The sequence below is a fragment of the Periplaneta americana genome, chromosome 16 (assembly GCF_040183065.1).
Source record: "Periplaneta americana isolate PAMFEO1 chromosome 16, P.americana_PAMFEO1_priV1, whole genome shotgun sequence".
In the NCBI taxonomy this organism is placed as follows: Eukaryota; Metazoa; Arthropoda; class Insecta; order Blattodea; family Blattidae; genus Periplaneta; species Periplaneta americana.
The window spans coordinates 181,604,223-181,626,931 of NC_091132.1; the positions used below are offsets into that span (position 1 = coordinate 181,604,223).

A 22,709-nucleotide genomic window follows, 5' to 3' on the forward strand; every position below is an offset into this window, starting at 1 on the left:
GCGCCTAAAACTGCAATTTTTAGTGCCTAAAAATCCGATGTCTAATCATAACACTTGGTTTCACTTCAATCCCATATATCAAGTTCACTGTTGGCAGTCATTCCAGGATGCGGAGTTCAGTACGAGGCTTGTGGCAGAAGCCTCTAAAGACATGGCAACAATCTTGACTTGCAAGCTTGAGGGGAGGACCGAGAAGGAGTATCGATTCGCTACATTTCCGTACGCGAGGCTAGTCTTCCACCACAATAATACGTCGCGTTATATTGGTGTTCTTTGAATGTGCTGTTCAGAAGTGCATGCGCGTGTGAGAGAACATTGAGGTCATTATTTATAGAATTAAGAAAGAAACATTTTTCAAGTTGGACGTTTGAAACAAAATATGCTTACAAAGATAGGAACTCGACACCACATTTACACGTTAAACTAGCAGATGTAGGAAGAGAATTTTTCAATTTCCATGATATAAGAAATATCCTTCACTAACAAGATGCTCTGAGACGATGTTATATTGTTATACCTGTATTCTGTGTAGGAGTGAAAATGAGTGGTCATCATCTCCTTGTGGGTTCTGTGTCACAAAACATTTGATAGAAAAGCCGAGAAACATCTACTTTATAAAAAGATATAAGGTAAACAGATTTTTTTTCAGCCTACCCAGTATAATAATTATACACCTTAGCTTCGTCACTGATACATACATACATAGCGCAGTGGATTATTGGAGAATGTAAAATGTTATGCAGGATCACATGCTCTTTATCTCTCCTTGTGGTTGATCCATAGATGGAGAGAAGAAGTTACGTCATGTTTACATTCTCCAACGATCCACTGTGCTGGCTGTACAAATTACAAAATTATGTTTTATTTAACGACACTCGCAACTACCGATGTTATATCAGCGTCGCCGGTGTGCCGGAATTTTGTCCTGCAGGAATTCTTTTACATGCCAGTAAATCTACTGACATGAGCTTGTCGCATTTAAGCACACTTAAATGCCATTGACCTGGGACAGGATCAGGGGCAGCTTTCGAAGAGGGGCTGCGGAGCTGCAGCACCCCCAGACATTTGTGGCTCTTGTCTCGTTTTATGTTATGAAATACATTTATTATACAGTCTCTATTTAGCGGCTCGAATTTTTTTTAATTTCGCTCTCATTGACATGCACGCAATCGTTAGTGAAGTCACTTTCTCCCCTAGTGCTGCCAGAGCGAAACCAGAGACAAGGACTATGGATGAAGCCACTTCCTCCCCTGGAGCTGCCAGTCTCGTCTCGGATGCTTTGCGCGTTAGTTTTACCCCTCCCCCTGCTGCTCCTGGCCATGAATACAGAGTTTCCAGGAGATGCAAAATTTGCAGCAGGTTGTCAGTAGTGCGCAGTTTTAAATACATTTTCTTTAATGTTGTGAGTATAAGAAGTGCAACAATGTTTAATTCTGTACAATATTTACAGTCTATTCAGTTCAGTACCTTAACAATTAAGGAGAAATGTGAAATTAAGTGTCCATCAGTTGAATCTCATAATGGAAAGAGTCGCTAAACAAATACAAAGGCTCGCATATTTTTTGCTGATTTCTCCAGTATCCCTGCTTTCTTCTCTCGATCTCCATACATGCTGTATTAGATTAATGTGTTTCAAAAACAATTCCATCAGCTGGGGCAACAAGATGGAGTTTTAAAATAAGAACAGTAAATGTTGTTCATGAGAAGAAGACGCCATTGCTAGAATGTTTTCAAACCATAATGGAATCTAACAACATCACAATAAATGAAGCAAGCACCCTGGTGCGTGCTCTTGAAGGTCCTGAATTCAATTTCTGGCTGTTTTTTTTTTCTTCCATTTATTGATGTATCATTAGATATATTATTCAACCAACTACAAATCGCCAGTTAGATATTTCTAAGATTCAAATCTGAATATAAAAAAATTAAATTATGGTTTATTTAACGACACTCGTAACTGTAGGGGTTATTCAACGTCGCCAGTGTGCCAAAATTTTGTCCCACAGGATTCTTTTAAATTCCAGTAAATCTACTGACATGAGCCTGTCTCATTTAAACCAACACCATCTACATGGTAAACACACTTAAATGCCATCGACCTGGGCCGGGATCGAACTCTCAACTGACTATGCTACCGAGGTCGACTCTGCATACCAAGCTTTGTTAATGCCATACAGACAATACAGAACAGTGCACAGTTGAGCAGCGAGATCTGTAAAAATGAAAACCCTAAAAGCGACATAAGGTCGAAGGGATTCAGACAAGGGTTGCGGCAGCCAAGGAATTTTGTGACCTCATTATCACACAAGCTAACACCCGATTCCAGTTCATAGATCATCTGATATTATCTTCTCTTCTGTGTCAAGAAAAATTTGAATGCTACAAAAGCTCATTTCCCGAAAATGACCTAAATGTATGTGTGAAGCTTTTCCTAATGTTCGATAAAGACAAACTAAAATCGAAACTTATTGTGTTGTATCAAAGACAAGAATTCAGACATATCAGTGACGCAGTCAAGCTCTTGCAGTTTCTTCTATCTGAGAACTTGCAGGCCTCATTTTCAGAAGTTGTGGAACTACTACGCATAGCTATCACCATACCAATGACAATTTCCGAACCAGAACGTTGCTTTTCGTGTTTGAAGAGAGTAAAATTCTGTCTTAGAAATACGATGAGAGAAGAGAGACTGACCGCATTAGCTATGTTTTCCATTGTAAAGACTATGTTAAACGACATATCGGATTTAAATAAAGAAGATTGCAACCTACAAGACAAGGCGCATGGAACTAATATTTAGATAAGGTAAGTTGCATGGTTTATTTTTGTATGCAGCCCCCCCCCTCCCTGAATTCAATACCCACGAGCCGCCACTGGACGGGATCGAACCCTCAACCTGGGCACAGAAGGCCAGCACTCTACCGAGTGCTCCACCCAGGTCGACGTGCTGGTTGTACATACACATAGTGTACATATATAAATACATGCATATTCCAAATAACATTTTTATAAAATAATATAGGTCTAATTATTCTGCTCTTCAAGTGCAATTTAACAGTTTGAACCAGCCATTTTCTCAACGCTCGAAACAAGACCTGTACCCGCATAAGTCCAATCGTTCCCTTAGGGTTTCAGGATGTTTACAATAATAAGTCAAGGGTTCGATTCCTGCCCGGGGCTGGCGTCACAACGTGACGTCACTTCCGCTCGTACCTCTGCACGCTGACATTCGGGAGCGAGCAGTGTGAGTGCGGCGGCCAGTGGAGCACGGCCTCTTGCGGTGTCTTCGCCCAACGCCTTACTTACGTAACATACCCATGTGACAACTTCTAGGTGAGTTTGCTATTGTTATGGCACTTTTTTTTTAGGTTTGTATTATTGCTATGTACAGGTCTGTCAGTGCTATATCACTCATGAGTCACCAGTACAGTGCTTCATAACCCGTCTTCCTCTGGTGTCTTCTAACTTCTATGTAATGCAATAACAATGATACGTATTAATTTATGAAATTAGGTTGAAAATAACAATGACTGCCATCATAATCACTTAATCATGGATTGAGCTTATCGGTCTGTTTGGTCCCACTCGTGTGAGGATTGTAAACAAACAAAATTGGATACTCAGAAATGCAGGAACTCCTGGTTGTGTGGTCAGCATGACAGTGACCATCGAGCAAAGCAACAAGATCAGGATGACACGCCCATCCATTTCTCTAACGAGAATCCGACTTCGTTGCGCTGGATTTGTACTTAGAAATACAACAGTTTGAGCCACGGATGGATATGAAATTAATATTTATAGTATATCAACATACTTACTCTTGTCATATTAAAAGATTATTATTTTAAAGAAAAATAAAAAGTATGTTAACTCAAAATTCAACGCATGTTGTATGATCCTCGCTTTGTCTTAATAATATGCCACTCCCAGTCTAAAAATAAATTTAGTATAGTTCAGGTTAACGAAATTTCATTAACGTTTTAAAATAAAATATTTACTTCTTGTTAAATATGAAGTTTTAGTAAAAAAAACAGTAAAACAACGTAAATTGTCCTTTGTGAAAGTCGTGCTTCGTAAAGGTCCGGCGCCGTGGATTCATCATGTCACCGTGTTTTCGTATAGTACTTCCAGAAAAAGTCCAGATAGTAGCATAAAAGAGAAGTTTCGCTTTTGGATTACCTATTTTGATAATGATATTCGAATGTAAGTTAATGATGTGAAACAGGGCACAGCAAAGTCAAATTACAACATTCAAAAGTTGCCGAGTTATTGACAGCGATAAGTACCGTCAGTGCTTAGACGTGAGATTGAGTACTACAGGAGTTCTTAGCTCAAGACTTGGTTAGTTAATCATTTTTGTCTTCTTTTTTGTCGTGTTAATGTACGTTTAATTTTTTTATGTTATTTAATTACAGAAATATTTTTGTATGATGAAAATAAGAGAGGCAGAAAGGGATTACTTCTGTCCTCAACGTACCACGCTACCACCAATGTTATTTCGATTATCGTAAATCATACAATTTTCACAGTAGTCATCACTATTACTTTAATAAAATGCCCCATTCATTTTCGCTTTTTATAATAAAGCCAACTGTAAAATAGTCAGTCTCTAATATCCCAGATTCGAATTGAATTTGAAGGAGAAGGCACTAAGATCCAGCACTGCTATCTTATTAGATCTGTTACGCTGACCTTCAAGCTAGGCGCATTCCCATCCGACATCGGATGACTACATTAAGGTACGCTGTGTACCCAGGTTTCGAGTGAGGTGAGCAACCCCAATCGTCCCTAAACCAGCCCCTTCCGTGCGCAGCTAGCCGGCTTTCGGGGAATGCTAAGGAATTATGAAGGAATAGAGTAATAGAGAGATGTTGACAATTACGTAGATGCCTAATGTGGAGAAACGGGAGAGCTCCGATAAAAACCCCAACTGCGACCCTGTCCGCTCCAAGTGTAACTATGAATTCTTCAATGAAAAATCTCAGGCCTACTTGTATAGCCTAAGTCTGTCAAGTGATTGAAGGTTCTGATGTTCTATTTCTTTCCTGCATGTGCCTTTCAGTGTGAACAAGGTAGGATAATATTGATATATGCCTTGTTGTGAGGCAATGAATTGAAAGAAACAGTACTTCTTCTTCAATATAATTTTAAACATAAGCTACAAGAAACACTTCTTCAGATTAATTACAGTAACTATTTTACTCGTGTCCAGTACCAGCTCATGCATTTTTTCAAGACACTTGCGATGTGCAGTACGAAAACAACGTTTCTGTGGAAGGGTAGGAATAGAGGGGAAGGTCGGGCGTGTGTCTATCGAGATCAAGACAAAGACAAACCTATTCCCCTATAATTCGTAAGTAGACTCATACGATTCGTACGCAGCTCTGTAGGAAGAGTGGGGGAGTGTCTGGACATAATGCATGCGCTGTATCTGTTCATTAATGATCTGCAAGAATGCTTTGAATTTCAACTAGTCAGAATCATCTGTCACTGCAATATCATAATTTTAAATTATCGACTTTGTTTCATCGCTATTGTTTGGCAATTGTTTTCTTCTGGACAATTTAAAAGACAATGGCTGGTTGTAAGCCTATGTAAACTCAATATTTTCACAGTGGCGGAATGTTTTTCAGTAACATATTTTATGGATTAATGTCATTATGTCTATATTTAAAAAAAAATAATATTCTCATTGTTCATTTCTTTGTTTTAATCAGCTGTAGTTATATGGAATAGTTAATACTACAGGCTTATGGCTCTGGTAAAAAGAAAAGTAGGCTAAATAAACATGGTCATTCTTTCTTGAAGAATATAAGGTCATGCGAGCGAATGAAATATAGGCCTAATACTAGGTTAGTAAATGAAATATCTTGCTTAATAATAATATGTTGTCTTATTTTTTCTTCATTATTTTTTTATATCCATAATCAGAGAGCGAAACTTATTGCCCGATGGGAGAAGGTTAACTGTGCTCGAGAGTCCCTCTATTGTGTACAATAGACGGTGGCGTGGGTCGTGCTCCGTTGAACTACCGTGCCTAAGTTGTTCGTTATTTACTTCTTTGTGTTACAGTCAACGAGTAATTTTTAATTGGTTATTTTACGACATTTTATCAATTGCGACGAGTAACTTACGTCATGAGCTAGAGATCACAGAATTCCGAATTAATTTTAAAAAAACTTGTAAAAATATTATATTGCGCGTTTTATCGCTAATTAGTTGTAAGATAATCACAATAATTTCGTATAAATTGGAAAGAGATTTTTACGAGAAAAAATAACCCTATATTACGTATTAGGCATCATCAAAATAATGACAAAAATGGTTTCATACATCAATTTATTCAACGAATGTACAAGGAATCCAGACACATTTCAACACAGCAGGTGTAAAGTCAGGGTAATTCAATATGAGAGCTCGATCACGTCAACTTTAACATAGAAAGTGCTGTATGATTGTTTCAAAACTATTTCTTTCAAAGTGAGAAATGCTACACTGCAATCAGTGCTTTTTATATCCTTGAAGTAACTCATTGTTTTAACCCTTTCTGTGAGTGCATTAACATTAACATGTATCTGTAGGCCTACAATACATTTACAAACAATGAATATGAATTATGTAACTTGTATTTTTCAGTTTTCTGAATCACTAGTTTATTGAAATGCTTAAATAATTATTGTATTTCAGTCTTTAAGTCCAAACTGAAATAATTAATTTGCCTACCGACTCCCCTACATTATTATAAATTACTATATTCATTCTACGCATCATGTCGTTGTACGGAAATCTGTGGTCTCTGCCTATCCCTCTCCACCGCTGATCATGACTACTCAAGCGCAAGTAAACAAACCCGTACCTGTAGTCAAGGAACAGCTAACCTGTTTCATCGGGCAACAAGTTTCGCTCCCTGGTTATAATAAATACCGCTCGAGATTTTGATTAAATTAGGTAGAGTTACTCGCAACTAAATTTGTGACTAAATATATCTGTAAAATCAAAACCACGCGTGGCATTCCCTATGGTAATTCAGAACTGAGAGTAACATGACAGCAACAAAAAAAAAATATATATATACAATGTTAAACTAAATACGTCTCGAACTAGATACTTTTATATTACCTGATGAAAACTGTAGAAAGCTAGAAACGGTAAGGGTAAATCGTAAATTTCATTATCAGTAGGCCTGACTCTGTACCTTACACTCATTACAGTGCTGCTTCATTTGACTTAATTGATATACTTCGTTTTACACAGTTTATTTTGATTCGAAGCAGCCCATAAAAAACTGTGATCCCAAAAGCATATTCTCTCCTAGCTAGTGAAGGTTCACTTCGAGTTGTAGAGATGAGAAAGATGAAATGGAATATGGCATTGCATGATTTTATTATGCATTTTACGCACTACCTAATGCACCACTTTTTCTGTGTATTATAATTCGATGCTGAATAACCATAGATGTCCAAAGTATTGTAAAGGAATCGAAGATAATTTTATATCTGCTTTGCTCTTTCATCCCATGTCAAATCGTCTATCTGCTCAGGTATAGAGTTAATACGGTTACATGTAAAGAGACGTTACTGTGTTTAAACACTGTAAACATACAGCATAGATAGCTGTACAATTCTCAGTGTCGACTGCTAGAAGGGATTTCTGATAGGCCGCTCTCCATAATAAATTAATTTACATTGTTTTTGTTTTCTCTTCTCTGATCTGGTTCATTTCATTGAGTTGCGATATACTACCGGTCCTATAATTTGAAACATTCCCGTAGAATATAGGCGACTGCTTAAGTGAGATTTTGGGCAAAACACAGTACTAGGACGAACTACGTCGAATTCCGTAGATGCTCCATTAAACATATAACTAAAGACGACGTTCCATGACAATACATCTCCACCAATCTTCATCGCCTTGACGAAATCTCGAAGTGTCTACTCGCGTTGAATATGACATGTCAATTAAGATGTTTATGCTACTGTAGCTAAATAACAGCTGTGAGCAGTATGGGATGAAGATAAATGCAAACATGGTTATTGGAAGAAAACTAAAGGAGTTAAATTTGCGAATTCGAAATGAGTCGGTGGAGCAAGTGGACAGCTTCAAATACTTGGGGTATAGTGTAAGTAGTAACATGAGCTGCTGCCAGAGAGTCAAAAGGAGGATAGCAATTGCAAAGGAAACTTCTAATAGAAAAAGGAGCATCTTCTGCGGAGCTCTAGAAAAATAACTAAGGAAAAGACTAGTGGAGTGTGGCATTATATGGCAGAAACATGGACATTACGACGAAGTTAAGAGAAACGACTAGAAGCATTTGAAATGTGGATTTTATTTTTTATTTTATTTGGTTATTTTACGACGCTGTATCAACATCTAGGTTATTTAGCGTCTGAATGAAATGAATGCCGGTGAAATGAGTCCGGGGTCCAGCACCGAAAGTTACCCAGCATTTGCTCGTATTGGGTTGAGGGAAAACCCCGGAAAAAATCTCAACCAGGTAATTTTCCCCAACCGGGATTCGAACCCGGGCCACCTGGTTTCGCGGCTAGACCGTTACTCCACAGGTGTGGGCTGAAATGTGGATATGGAGAAAAATTGAGCTTGTGAAATGGACGGACAGAATAAGAAATGAAGCTGTGTTGGAAAGAGTGGGTGAAGAAGGAATTATGCTAAAGATGATCAGGAAGAGAAAAAGAAATTGGCTGGACTACTGGCTAAGAATAAACTGCATACTGAAGGATACACTGGAAGAAATAGTAAACGGAAGAAAAGTTAGGGACAGAAGAAGTTATCAGATAATGGACAACATTAAGATATACGGATCATACGCGGAGACTAAGAGGAAGGCGGAAAATAAAAAAGACTGGGGAATGCTGGGTTTGCAGTGAAAGACCTACTCTTGGGCAGAGTGAGTGAGTGAATCCTTTTTTTCGAAACGAATGTTTGATGATTCCATTCCAAGGCTGTGAATGAAGTGCCAATTAAAATGTAGTTTGTTTGGAAGCGAATGTTTTGAGTTCACTCAACTGAAGTGAATATCGGTCCTGTGTACAGTGGAATCTTTAATTCAAACTCCAAGGGGAATTTTAAAAATGAAACTGAAATATCCAAAATTCTAATAATTAACCAACGCATTATTTTATTTAGACAATTGTCATATCAAAAAAATTCTACACATGTACACAGTAATGAACTCAAAGATAATGTAGGAGAATATATTACTGATTAAATTCCGTCTTCTATTCATCTCGAATAAAACTTTTGTCACAGCGAAAAAACGCTACGAACCTTTGCACCAACCCAATATATTTTATTTGAAATTTAAATGCAAGAAGACATGATTGCATAAGCATGATTATGAAAATCACATTTTGCTATATGAATATACTACTATACTCTATTTTTTTCCCATGGAGTGCAGTTTCATAGAAAGGACTTTGCCGACAGACCTACTGCCCCCTACTAATTGGTTGTCATAAATAAATGTCTTTCTTACTGTGACGGAAATCTTGTCTTCTCCTGTCATTAACCAATCACAACCCTTGTTCAGAAGAATTGATAGGCTCCCGTCAAATCTACGTGGAGGCAAAGTTGCTACATCTTTTCCGAATTCCAAGAATCCCGTCAGTCTCATTTCGAGGGTCACCAGGATTGTGGCAACTGTGCAATGTTGGGACGAGGGGACAGGATGGAATTGTCAGTGGTGTTTGTGTAGGAAGTCCTAAATCTGTAAGTGGGTGTTCAAAGGAGCCACCGAACTGCACTCCTAGAAATAAAATAGAGTATACTGCTACTGCTGCCGCCACTACATGTAATGTAATGTTATGTTTTCTTTAGGAGAAATGTCGAATAACGAAAGTAGAAGAGTTGAAATGTAAATGTGATGATAAACTTTCCGGCGTAAATATTGAAAACATTGTCAGATTTAGTTATGGAAATTCTGAGAAAATTGCAGAAATATAAAACCTTTATGAGAGAATGAGTTTGTTAAAAATTATCTCGTTGTACAGGAGCCTACGAAATATTCTCTGAGGAATTACATTGATTTTAAAACCTTAGTTTCTACGTTCAATGTTAAAAAATAAAAGACACTGTGGTTGATATTGAAGTTCAATTAGACAAGAAAATAACATTTTTAATGGTTTGAATTAAATTAACCGTGAAACGAGTGCGCCTGGGTTCAAATCCTGTTTGGGACAAGTTACCTGGTTGAGGTTTTTTCCGAGGTTTTCCCTCATTCCATTAAGAATAATGCTGGATAACTTTCGGCGCTGGACCCTGAACTCATTTCGCTGGCATTATCACCTTCATCTCACTCACGCTAGATAGCCATAGCAGTTGATAAAGCGTCGTAAAATAAACCAAAATAAAAACACATAAACAATTGTTGAATCTTGTAATACTCGTTCAAGCTTGAAAAATTTTCATCTAGATTGTCTTCTCCGACATTCATAACATCTTATGAGTAAGGTTCGGATAAAGTAGCTGTATCAGAATAGGAATCCTTGATCCGTGCGCTTTGTTTACAAACATTAACTAGTTGTCGCATGTCCCCCCAGCCGACAGTAGTGACGACGTATATTCAGTTCCTATCTGTTGTACTGTCCATTCACTGATACTTTAGCTAGGAGGTGAGCGCTCTTCCCAGCAGGTAGAGTTTTAGGTAGTGGAAGAGGATAGTGTTTACTTAGTCTGAAGAAAGTCAAGGCCCTATCCTATACAGTTATGCAGCTTATTCTGATATAGCTACTTTATCCGAATCTTACCTATGAGTAAAGAGCGGAAATATATTAAGAACATGTTGGCAAAATATGAAATTCACACCCCAAAATATAAAAAAATATATATATTAATGTATCCTAATACAAGAAGCAGAATGCGAAATTAATGTATGTTAGCGTTGCTAAATCAACACGAGCGAGTCTGCTACAAACGTCCCGAAATTAAGCCACAAATACCAAAATTAAACTACACTCAAAACCAGAAATTATCTTAAGAGCAAATAAACAAATAGCAATGAAACATAGACCCCCATTTGAGAAACTAGCTCGTCCCACGCATCTCTATCTCATTGTTGACTTGCAGCGACACTTAGTGCAAAACATTGTGAACATTGTACCATCGGAAGTCCATTCGTAAAGAGCGTCACATCTGGGGATGATTTAGTGAGAGGACTTATTCTTGGATAATGAAGGAAACCGACGACCAATGCTACAGTTTTAAATTATGATGGAAAAGTAGAACAGAGAAAAATTTTCTCCGGCACCGGGATTTGAACCGGGTTTTCAGCTCTACGTGCTGACTCTCTATCCACTAAGCCACACCGGATTTCCATCCCGATATCGGATCGAATCCTCTCAGTTTAAGTTCCACCTTTTGGGTTCCCTCTAGTGGTCTACCCTCATGCACTGCGTCATAGATGTATGACAATGACACAATGTCCACACATGTGCAGAGGTGGAAAAATTAACTAGGCCTACGGAGACAAAAATTATTTTTTGCGAGATCGTGCGTATTTGCTTATTTTCTGCACAGAACCAATACGCGGTAAGTGTGAAATACCACATTCAGTATTCCCAACGTAACACACATAACAATTTCCCTCTTCTTACCGCTTAAGCGCGACATTCATTTTACTGCTTTAGGCTTTTAACATATTATTTTTAGAGACGTTTAACATAGTAATAATTATAAATTGGAAACTTACCACTGCAATTTCACCTAAATTGCACTGTTAATTATTGTTTTTAAATATTTGCAAAAAATTAAGTAAACTCTACAACACTACAAAAGTTACTGCATTTGTAATGCAAGTAACATTAAGGAAGCCGTGAAAAAATCAACAAGATTCCAGATGCCGATGTTATTACTGCAATATGTTATATAAATAATATTGTTAAAATATTATATAAATAATATTGTTAAAATATTAAAATGAAAAATAAATCATTACATAACCTTACCGTTTGTTTTAAGTTCGCATTTATAGACTGGGGGAAAAAAAGACGTATATCACGGCCTGCTGGAATATAGTAACCACAGAAAACATTTTATAGGAACAATGTTGAAGATAGATATATTTGTTTTCCAAAGTTACCGTCATTGAACAGGAACCAAGATGGAGATTTCATTGCAACTAATTAGAAATTCCTCTTTCAGGCATGTAATAAACGATCTTCGCACAAAATAATGTACGATACACGAGCGGTATGTTTGTTTTCATGTTCTCGGAAATTAAAAAAGCTCAACTACGTTTCGCTTTTTCAATCTTTTCCTCGAACATGAAAACGTCAACATGCCGCTCTTGTAACGCATATTACTATTCTCACACTAGTTTATTAAACCTTGTCGGACTGTAAAGAAAACAACTATCGCAATGTCCTTATTTTATATGTTGTACAAGAGAGAGAGAGAAAAACTCATCCGGCCTTAATTAAGGATGACCACGAGGATCCGGAAATGAATATGAATAGTGTTATAAAAATAAAGTATAATAATTAAGCACCATTGATTATCAATTGTAAATAGTATTGTGAAATTTTAATTTTCCTACGAATTTTTTTCTATTGTTCTATTAAAATTATAGCATATAGCCTACTAATCTGTTGTATCCTATAGGATACTTTGTCAATTTAAGAGTTAAGTAAAACATAATAGAGACACAAATAGAACAGATTTTCAATAAATTTCCATTCTGTAGTACTTGTATGTAGGTATCTTACCTATAGCTTTAAAAATATGTACAGTTAATTTCGAGTAAAAATTAAGATATTTTGATATTTTCTATAGACGAAACGCACTAAATATGAACGAAATCTGTTTCCTAATTTAGAGTTAGGGAGGAAATGCTGAGCAAGAACATGATATCAGAGGCAAGAAATATTTTAAATGTAATAAATGCTGAAATCTTATATTTTCCATACGATCTCGAATTCTTTGCAGTATTCCAATACTGGTGTTCCTGGTGTTGTGAAAGAGAAGGCCTGATGGCCTTAACTACACCAGAATAAATAAATAAATACGAATAGGCTACTTATCCTATATTTATTATTGTAAGATCATAAAATGTTGCAGCAATTAAAACATTTTTTCATTCATTGATTGCAAATCATTTGAATATTTGAGTAAATTTCTTCCCAAATTTTGTTGCGATCTACCTCGTCGTCACCTACCACAATAGGAGAGAATTGGACTTTCGGGATTTGTATAAAATTTAGCTATATACAAAATGACTTTTAGGTTATGTAACTGTACCACCAGTGCTCGAGGTTGCGGGTTCGATCCTGACCCAGGTTTATGACATTTGAGTGTACTTGAATGAGACAGGTTCATGTCAGTAGATTTATTGGCATGTAAATAACTCCTGCGGGATAAAATTCCGGCACACCGACGACGCTGATGTAACATCGGCAGTTGCGAGCGTCGTTAAATAAACCATAATTAAAAGAAAAATTGTACCCAAAGTTGCTTCAGTCATCACAGATCTCTCGGGATCTGCCTGTAATCGAACTACGGTGTCCTTTGATGAGTAATCCGTAACTAACAGCTATGTCTGGGCCGTCGCTGATGTTATAACATGATAGTTAACCACTGTGATGAAAGGAAATGGCATTGAAAAGGCGTATTGGAACCAAGGAAGCACTGACACTGGGTCTCCGGTATGAAGAGGAATTGGAGCGGAGTCCGAGTCTCAGCTGTTATTATTGTTGAACAAACTGAAGTTATTATTATTATTATTACTGCTTGGGTTTCCTCGTGTCACTGGTTCCGCAATGCGTTCCGTTGGAGGTGGAAGGTAAAATGGGGCTAGCCAGACCTGATCTCTGACGTTAATTTGCTGAGCACGTACTGTAGTTGTAAGAAATGTGCAGTGTAAGTCTTGAAAAGGCCAACTCTCTTTCTGCTCTTGTTTGTGTTTCCAGAGTATCGTGAGGACTACTCTGCTGCCAAATATAATTCTTTTTTTTCCTTTATTTCCTAGTAAATACATTTTTGTATTTCAATGCAGCATCGAAAGAGGCGCCTATGATATAAATTGTGTACTTTGTCATAATACGAGTATATTTTGATATAAATTATTTGATAACTGTTACAATTCCTTATTCAAATGACTATAGTGGTACTGAATTATGAATAAGAAATAACTGTAATATTTCGATTTCGCAGTGTATTATTGCATTACGTACGAGTAGTTCAATAGCGCATCAGAAGCTACGAGTCTTAAGTAGAGTTTGTGAAAATAATAGTGTAAATATAGTGCAATGGTATCTTCAAATGAAGTTGGATAAGTTTAATCTCAAAGTAGCAAGTCTCGAGGACTCAGTTTATTTGCATGAAGAATAGTGCGATACGTTACGATCAGTTTATTTGCATGAAGAATAGTGCGATACGTTACGATACTTGTTCTTAATTTTTTCATGTGTATTGCATTGACGAAGCTCAATTATTCCGAAGTACGTCTGGGTACTTGTTTTTAATTGTTTCATGTGGATTGATGATTGGTTTGACGAAGTTCAATAATTATTCCGAAGTACGTCACTATACTTGTTCTTCATTGTATCATGTGGATTGTTTTGACAAAGCTAAATTTTTTCGAAGTACGTCATGATACTTGTTAATTGTTCAATGTGCATTGCTTTGACAACGCTTAATTATTCAGTGGTGTAACAAATCATAGTTTTTACAGATCTATTTTGATTTATATTTTATTTCTAAAAAAACTTTATTCTGGAACTAATAATTGCTTGTTTTTTTTTTAATATTTAAATATACAGTAGGAATTGTTCAATTCATTTGAAACATAGAATTCTAAAAAGTATGGGATGTCGTCTTTCAATTTCTCTTCATCTCCGAAACTATTTGCAATTTTGAAGGTGCTGGTTTCGTGGTAAATAGAAAACAAAATCTAACACAAAAATCAGTAAAATACGATGTTAAGTGCGACTGTGGCGACAGGGGTTTCACTCTCGCCAAGGCAGTAATGGAATTTATGGTGGACAAAACATAGTAGAGGGTTTTCTGAGGATTCTCCCTCTTCCTCTTTCATGCTACCAACATTCTCCGTCTTCCCTTCGTTTCGTCTTTCTTCTGCAATGGATAAAAATAGCCTGGGGTGAAGTCCTGGATGTAGTAAGGTTTCCGATGTTGATAAAGATAGGGGCTTGGGATTCGAGCCCTGGGGTTCATCAGGTAATCTTACTCGTCTGGTAATGGGAGCTGACTCTGTTAGGGCTGATGCATGACGGCCCACCTGTGAGAATCGGGTTCATGAATGCCACCCAGGCCAACTGTCTGACTCGGATAATCATCGCATATATTGGGCGCACAATGTACCAGTGTAAGCTAAGTACAAGGACCGTCCCGATCCGACCCTCGGAAAGCAAAGCTAAGTACTGCTGTGGTCATATAAGAAAGTTAGTGAAAATTCAGAATACGGAAAAAGCAGTGTGAAAAAAGTTGCGATATAACTGCAGATGAGCTACTGAATGATATTACGAATTTTCAGAACTGCACACATAGAAAATTAATGTGATTTTTGAATTTAGGGAGATTTGCTAAAGTGATTCACATCGGTTTTGTTCTATATATACAACTGCCTTAGACATTTAATCAACTTCACTATAACTGGATCTTTATGGAGAATTTTTAATTCCCTAGTTTTTATAATTGAAGATATCTCCGGAATAAGGATGTAACGAATAAAATTGTAATTGAGGGCCGGTTTTGCAAAACTTGCTAACTGAAAAAACTAAATTTTACAGGAGAGACAAAACACTATAGTAAGCAAGTTTTGCTGTATCTCTCACTTATAGCAGAAAGAAAGTTTTGAAAAAACGATCACACTTTGACACATTACAATGAAGAGAAATAACCCAATTTTACTAAGACGCCTTGAACATCATGTAGAGGCCTGCCTTATGTTAACGAATCCATCAAAATCTCAATCTTGCAAATTTTGCAGTTAGCAAGTTTTGCAAAAACGGTCCTCAATTCGTGTTTCAGGAGAAAGGAAAATAATTTCAGGGGCATATTTCATTAGGCCTATATTTACTGTCACAACGATTTGACTAAACAAGGATGAAGTTTATTCGGCCATTGAACGCAATAATTTATTGTTATAAATAAATGCTTTAACATTAATTTTTCCACATACGAGGAAAAACAATTGTTTGCATACATCTGAAGTCTGATTAGTCTAATATGTAGCTAATCGACGATGTATGCAATGGAGGGGGAAAGGAACTAGCCACTCAACCCCATTATTTCCTGGCCTAGTGGCCTCATAAGTGGTGTCTTATTGGTGTCACTTGTGAGGTTCAGACCTGTCTTCGGACAGTTGACTAAACAACAACATTTATTTTATTTATTTATTTTATTGCTAGTAATTTTGAAATGAATACAAGTTAATATAATGTAAGATAAACTAGCCCACTCCTGAATGTGTAAGACTCGTGCTCAGGAGGGGATTCAAATACAGACAAAAATAAAATTAAAATTGAGAGTGAATACAGATTAAAAAGTGTTTAATATGTTTAAATCCAAACTATATCTCCAATACAAATTATTTCATTTTTTATTAATTTGGAGAGGATTCGTGGTTAAAATAATATTAGAATAAAATTTGTTTAATAATAATCTGGGACCTTGACTCATGCTATGATAAAAAGCTGCATTAGTTTTACATTTAGGTTCAGACAAACGCAGATAATTCATATTTTTAGTTCTATATTTATGTGTATACCTTTCAAAGTTATTAAGATTTCTGTGAAAATATTTCAATAAAATGAAATAATAAATTTGTTTAATGTTGAAAGCTTTGAAATGTTTAAACAACAGTTCAGTTGAGTAATCTTTCTGCTTTTTTAAACAAATTTTTAATACTTTTTTCTGTAGTAGAATTAATAGATAAAGGTTGGATTTATAAGTTCCACCCCAACCTATAATACCATACATAAATATAGATTGAAATAATGCTAAAACGTAAACAGTTAATTGACAAAATATTTCTTAGAACAACAAAGTAATGTAATGTTTTACGTAATTTATTACAAATATAATGAATATGATTATTCCATTTTAAATTATGATATCAGTAATTATATCTAAGTATTTAACCTCATTAACTTCGTACAACAAACACAATATATTTCAAGAATCTGGTGTCATGTCCTTTTCCCAGCAGGTTTTCCATTCTGCAGGAATTATCTTCTGGAATGGGGTAAAAAATCTATCTCAAAACATTATTTTCGGGACTGAAAATTGATTTTTTGTAACAGTCTAAATTTCTGCTGAGTATGATAGTAGGCCTATAGATAGAATTGTTCTGTCACACTTCAAATTCATTTTTCTGGAGGACATTTTGTAACTTAGAATTTTTTGAAGACTATAATAGTATTTGTTTGGGATAGTTAGGCGATTTTAAATTTTCATCAAAAATACGTTTTCATAATTTTAATAATACGCCCATTTTTACTTTTTTTGTCTTCGAATTTTCAATTATTATCTATGTTAAGTAAATTTATATTATTAGAATATCTTGATACTTTAATATATTTATTCTAGAAGCATCAATTTTTAAACCAGTGTCTTTCATCTGATTAAAAAATTTTAAACAGGTGCTTGATATCTTAAAGGTGTGCAGACCTATTGTGTCTTGAGGCCACCTCTGGAGCGACATAATCTGGTTATATTATGCATATAATTTGTCATTCAGCTTCCACAATCACACACGAATACCAGAAGGACCACTTAAAATGACAGTTTAGTTGCATCCAATATGTTTGACTTGTTCTGTCATCGTGGTTGGTTCTGAAAGTTCCTGACGTGCGTGCTGCAGATTTCTCGCCTTGCTGTCCTCAGCCACGTTGCGCTGCAAGAGGTCAACTCTCTCGTGTCCCAGTCCGCGTAATTACTGTCGCCGCAAATTGCAGGTTTGGCTGTGATATGTCAGCGCAAGTTCTCAGGTCATCTCGTTAAAAGTGAAAACAACAAACAGCCACAGAGAAGCAGACAATCTGTGTGGATTCTCTAATCATCACACTTCGTGCTAGCTTAACCACTTCCCGTTTTCCGAACGGTTCATAGTCAGGAAATCAAAAGTTCGATTGTCGAAGTTCTCTTTTGTTCGAAATTTTCCTTGTGGGTTCTTGTTTTCAGTGCAGATAAATAAACAATTATTTTTTTCTGTGAGTCTTATGTGATCGTCATCTATGATTTGGCTGTTACCATGCTGGACGTCGGATCAAAGGGGCGACCGAGGCAGTGGAATTTATACGGTAACGAAATTATTCTTGTTAGCATAATCCTCCTTGTTACAGATTTCATAGGTTTATGGTATGTGAAGGAACTCAGCCCCTGACAGAAGACTTTGCACAAAATTAATTTGCCACAGGGGCATTTCAGTTTTTGATTGGGGAAGGGGAAGACTTTATAGGGTATAACGCGTGACGTACTCTCTATTTTCTCCTAAAGTAACTTTTCTTTTTCGTACCGTAAACTGGAGTGAAGTTGACCACTGGGGTAAACTTGCCCATAAAAAAAAATCAGTCCATCAAATAAGAATGTAAACCATGATATCAGATGAACTGGACATATTTTAAAAATTCATTGTTTTTTTTCTAAATTTCTTAAGTGACCTACTGTACTTTATTATTTTTAAGTCGCAAATAGGGCTGATATCATTTTTTGTGGCCAGGTTTACCCCACTTTATAGTACATTTCCAGTTTCCACACATAGGCCCAGTTTTAACTTATCCTATTTATACGATACCGGTACGTAATTTACATGAACTTGCTGTTAATATGACGTAAGTACGAACAGATAAATATACATAGTTTTACTGTTAAAGATATTTTAATTCCAGTTAACAAAATAGTACGTAATCGCATTCCCAGTAAAACAATGTCGTATGTCGAAAATCACATTTTACTTTCGTAAAGTAATTACAACATTGTTTCACTACTTGGAGATATGAAATTATAATAATAAAATAGTACATTATCAAAGGTTTCAGTTCCTATTTATTGAAATATTTTACAGCAATATTTTACTAGGAAATAGCATATCTTTACTAATCACAATTTTCGAGTTACGACACTATTTTACTGGGAGTGCGATATTTACAATAGGTAACAACCACTAATGTAGCAAAGAGTAACACCTTGGTATAATTTGAGCAAAGTCATAATCTCATGAATTAATTGATGTTTTACTTCTTAAGCATTTATACAAGTGGAATATTTTAATACTAGCTGTACCCGTGCGCTCCGCTGCACCTGTTAGAAATAAATATAAAGTAATTACATAATTAAAATACGACGTTTGATCCAAGGAACAACTTTTACAACAGCGCAAGATAATCTGCTTCGCTCATTACCCAATTCTTTTTGCATTGCATTTATTGCATATATATATTTTATGTATTTTAACACGATTCAATTGAGCATAGTTAAAATTTGAATTATAAAATAATGGATTGCTAAGCTAACGTACTATTACTGCACACTAAATCAATACACTCTCGTTGTTCGTTAATTTTAAAATGAATGTGTAACGTACATAAACATTATTTTAAGAAATACAGAAAACGAATGCACAAAATAGCCTATCAAATTTTCTGTGCATAAGAAGCTATTTTAATCTTACCTGTCCTCGATTTACTCAGACGTTACTGTAATAATATTATAGCATTATGTCCATCTAGAGAAACTACACTTTCCAATGGTAAAATAATAATTAATTATACAAATCGGTTAATTTAGCTTCAGATATTACTTCATACAAACACACAAACATTCTCTGAAGGCTATGTTTAATAGCTTTCGATTGTTGATGTCGAAGGCCCCTGTTTCAATTGTTGTTGTCCAAGGCCCCTTATAGACGAAGTCATTTGTTCTTAATTCATTGCACCGTCTTAGATGGCGTTATTTTAATTTTAAAACTCATTTATCTCATTAAATATCAGTCCTATCAAAATTTTGCAAAGAATAAAACTTATCGGAAATCATTTTTAAAGAAACGTTTGTTATGTAACATTTTTCACAAAAATCAATAATAAGCGAGATATTTCGATTTATTTAATTAAGGCCCCCCTTATAACCCCCCTTTTAATAAAGTATTTTGAATGCCATATAGCCTAAAATCTAAGTTACAACGAACTTAATTTATATTCCAATTTTCATATAAATCGGTTCAGCCATTATCGCGTGAAAAGGTAACAAACATACAGACAGACATAGAAACAAAAATTTCAAAAAAGCGATTTCCGTTTTCAGGGTGGTTAATTATATATGTTAGGACCAATTATTTTTGGAAAATCGAAAATTTCCAGAAAAATTTCGGCTACAGATTTATTATTAGTATAGATTAAAAATACAGTTTTCAAATTTCTTCTTTAGTAGTAGGCCTATTACTAAATTATTTTTTTATCTTAAACTTAGAGGGGGCGACTGCTTCCCTTTCTCCTAAATGATGACATTGTTTTGTCATTTCTCACACACATATTTCGATTTCATGAACTAAAAATACCGAAATGCTGGTCTGAAGATTTTTTCCGCTGTTTTGGGCCTTAGTTTAAATTTGAAAATATTTTGTCACGAAATCAGATTCTAACCCAGATGGCAGAATACACAAACATGATTCTTTGTAGTTTTGTTACAAGTGACCCACATTAACCAGAGCAATCGTGGACGTAAATTATTTTATTTTTATCATGTGTATCAAATTCCATTTTATGATATTCATAAATAAATGAAAGGAAGAAATGTATTACGGGTACTGTAAGTAGGGCTACTATAGATCGCCGTATCTATGACTCAACGCTAACGCTCTGGTCTTCCATCGAGGTAGCCTGGGTTCGATACCCGGCCAGGTCGTGATGGAATTTGTGGTCGACAAAGCAGACATTGCAGAGGGATTTTTCTCTCCCCTCTTTTCATCTATCATCTGCAATAGTTAAAAATAGACTAGCCACCGGTGTAGATCAGTCGGGTAAGGCGTTTGCCTGCCGATCTGGAGTTGCGCTCGGGCATGGGTTCGATTCCCGCTTGTGCTGATTAGCTGGTTGGGGTTTTCCGAGGTTTTCCCCAACCGTAAGGCGAATGTCAGGTAATCTATGGCGAATCTTCGACCTCATTTCGCCAAATACCATCTCACTATCATCAATACCATCGACGCTAAATAATCTAACAGCGTCGTTAAATAAGCAAATAAAAAATAGACTGAATGAAGTCTTGGGGGTAGTACGGGTTTTCGATGTTGATAAAAGAAGGGCTTGGAGGTCCAGACCCCTGGGGCTTATCAGGTACTCGTCTGAGGATGGAACGTGTCTTTATCAGGGCTGGGACAGGATGGCTCACTTACCAGCATCAGATCGCAAATGCCTCCCAGGCCACCTGTCGGACTTGAACATTCATTGCACATCATGTATAGGGATCACAATGGGCGAATGTGGGCTTAAGTGCATTGATTCATCCCGGGTCAGCCCTCGAAAAGCCAAGTCAAGTACTGTAACTCGAAATTACCGCACAGAGGTGGTTCAACCTTCTGAGAGAAGAGAGGGCACCGTAAGGTGACGAGTGAAAGTGAGACACTAGCGCCGCGTCACCACGACAACACCAAGAACGTTATTCATTTCTTTTTACAAAGACGATACTTGGTCCAATGGCGTACAAAAACAATCGCCTCACTAACTTGGACGTTTTTGTTTATAACTTTTGTTCACCCACCACTGGAGCGAGAAATGGGTATGACGTAGTATTAAAAAATACTGTAAATCTCAAGCGAGGAATGGAAGGCCTTGGTTTGAGTTCCGATGACGTCATGAGGTCGATATTGTTCCAGTTTCCCATATGCACAATAGCAAGAGGGGGACTATCAAGGAATTGTGGAAAGCTGTGATCATGTCTTGCTTCGCTTAACCGAAAGTTCAGCAAGGTGGCCTGAGTATTGCTTGTGGACGTTGTGTTTGGACTGCTTTTGCATCAAGATGTTCTCTTTCACGTAACGTCGGGGATCTCCTCGCTTCGCCGCACACTTCGTGGAGATTGAATTACCTACATACGTAACTCGCCCGTGGTGTGTGAACGCCGTAGGATATTCTTCGAACAAGAAATGAATGAGTGAGTTGGTTTACAAGTTTATTCTTTGACAGTGGTACATGCTAAACATATAAATCACAATACTTTGGCTTGAAAACTATTGTCAGGCTTCTAGTGATAGGGTTATTTAATTTATATTATCTTAAATATAAAATTATTTGTTCATTGTAGGTACGTCAATGAGAGCATATTGATTGCTAGACATTATTAACTTATTATTATTATTATTATTATTATTATTATTATTATTATTATTAACTCCCGGTGCTGCTCAAATGATAGAACTAGCTATAAATATAACGGACACGGGTTCGATTAACTTCCCAGGCAAGTGGAAATTTTATCTTCTCACCGGTGCAATGTGGTATATTCCTGGTTTCGTGTTCGTCGGGTGTATCTTCTTCCTTGATCGTCCTGCCTGCTTGCAGTGTTCAAGCGTTCAGCCTTTCTATGGTGATCCCTATGGCCAAATCTAGAAATTTTAAAATTTTGTGAAGAGTACGGCGATTGATGCCTTCTGCTGGAATTGGGACGTTCCCTGGAATAACAACTGAACCTACGTTACATCGCTTTTCCGTTCCAGCATATATATTGAATCCTTAATTACACATCTCCCT

At 36.4% G+C, this 22,709-nt stretch overlaps 1 protein-coding gene across 4 annotated transcripts in view; it reads left to right on the top strand.

The window, feature by feature from the left end:
* Nucleotides 1-3,226: 3,226 nt before the first annotated feature.
* LOC138692173 (serine-rich adhesin for platelets-like) overlaps nt 3,227-22,709 on the top strand; it is a 451,935-nt gene continuing 432,452 nt past the window's right edge. For 3 of the 4 annotated variants that reach the window (XM_069815218.1, XM_069815220.1, XM_069815224.1), the window contains exon 1: nt 3,227-3,330. The gene's annotated coding sequence lies outside the window, so the exon portion shown is untranslated. Of the gene's footprint in view, nt 3,331-21,890; nt 22,114-22,709 lie in introns of those variants that run through there. The other variant, XM_069815219.1, reaches the window with a different exon arrangement.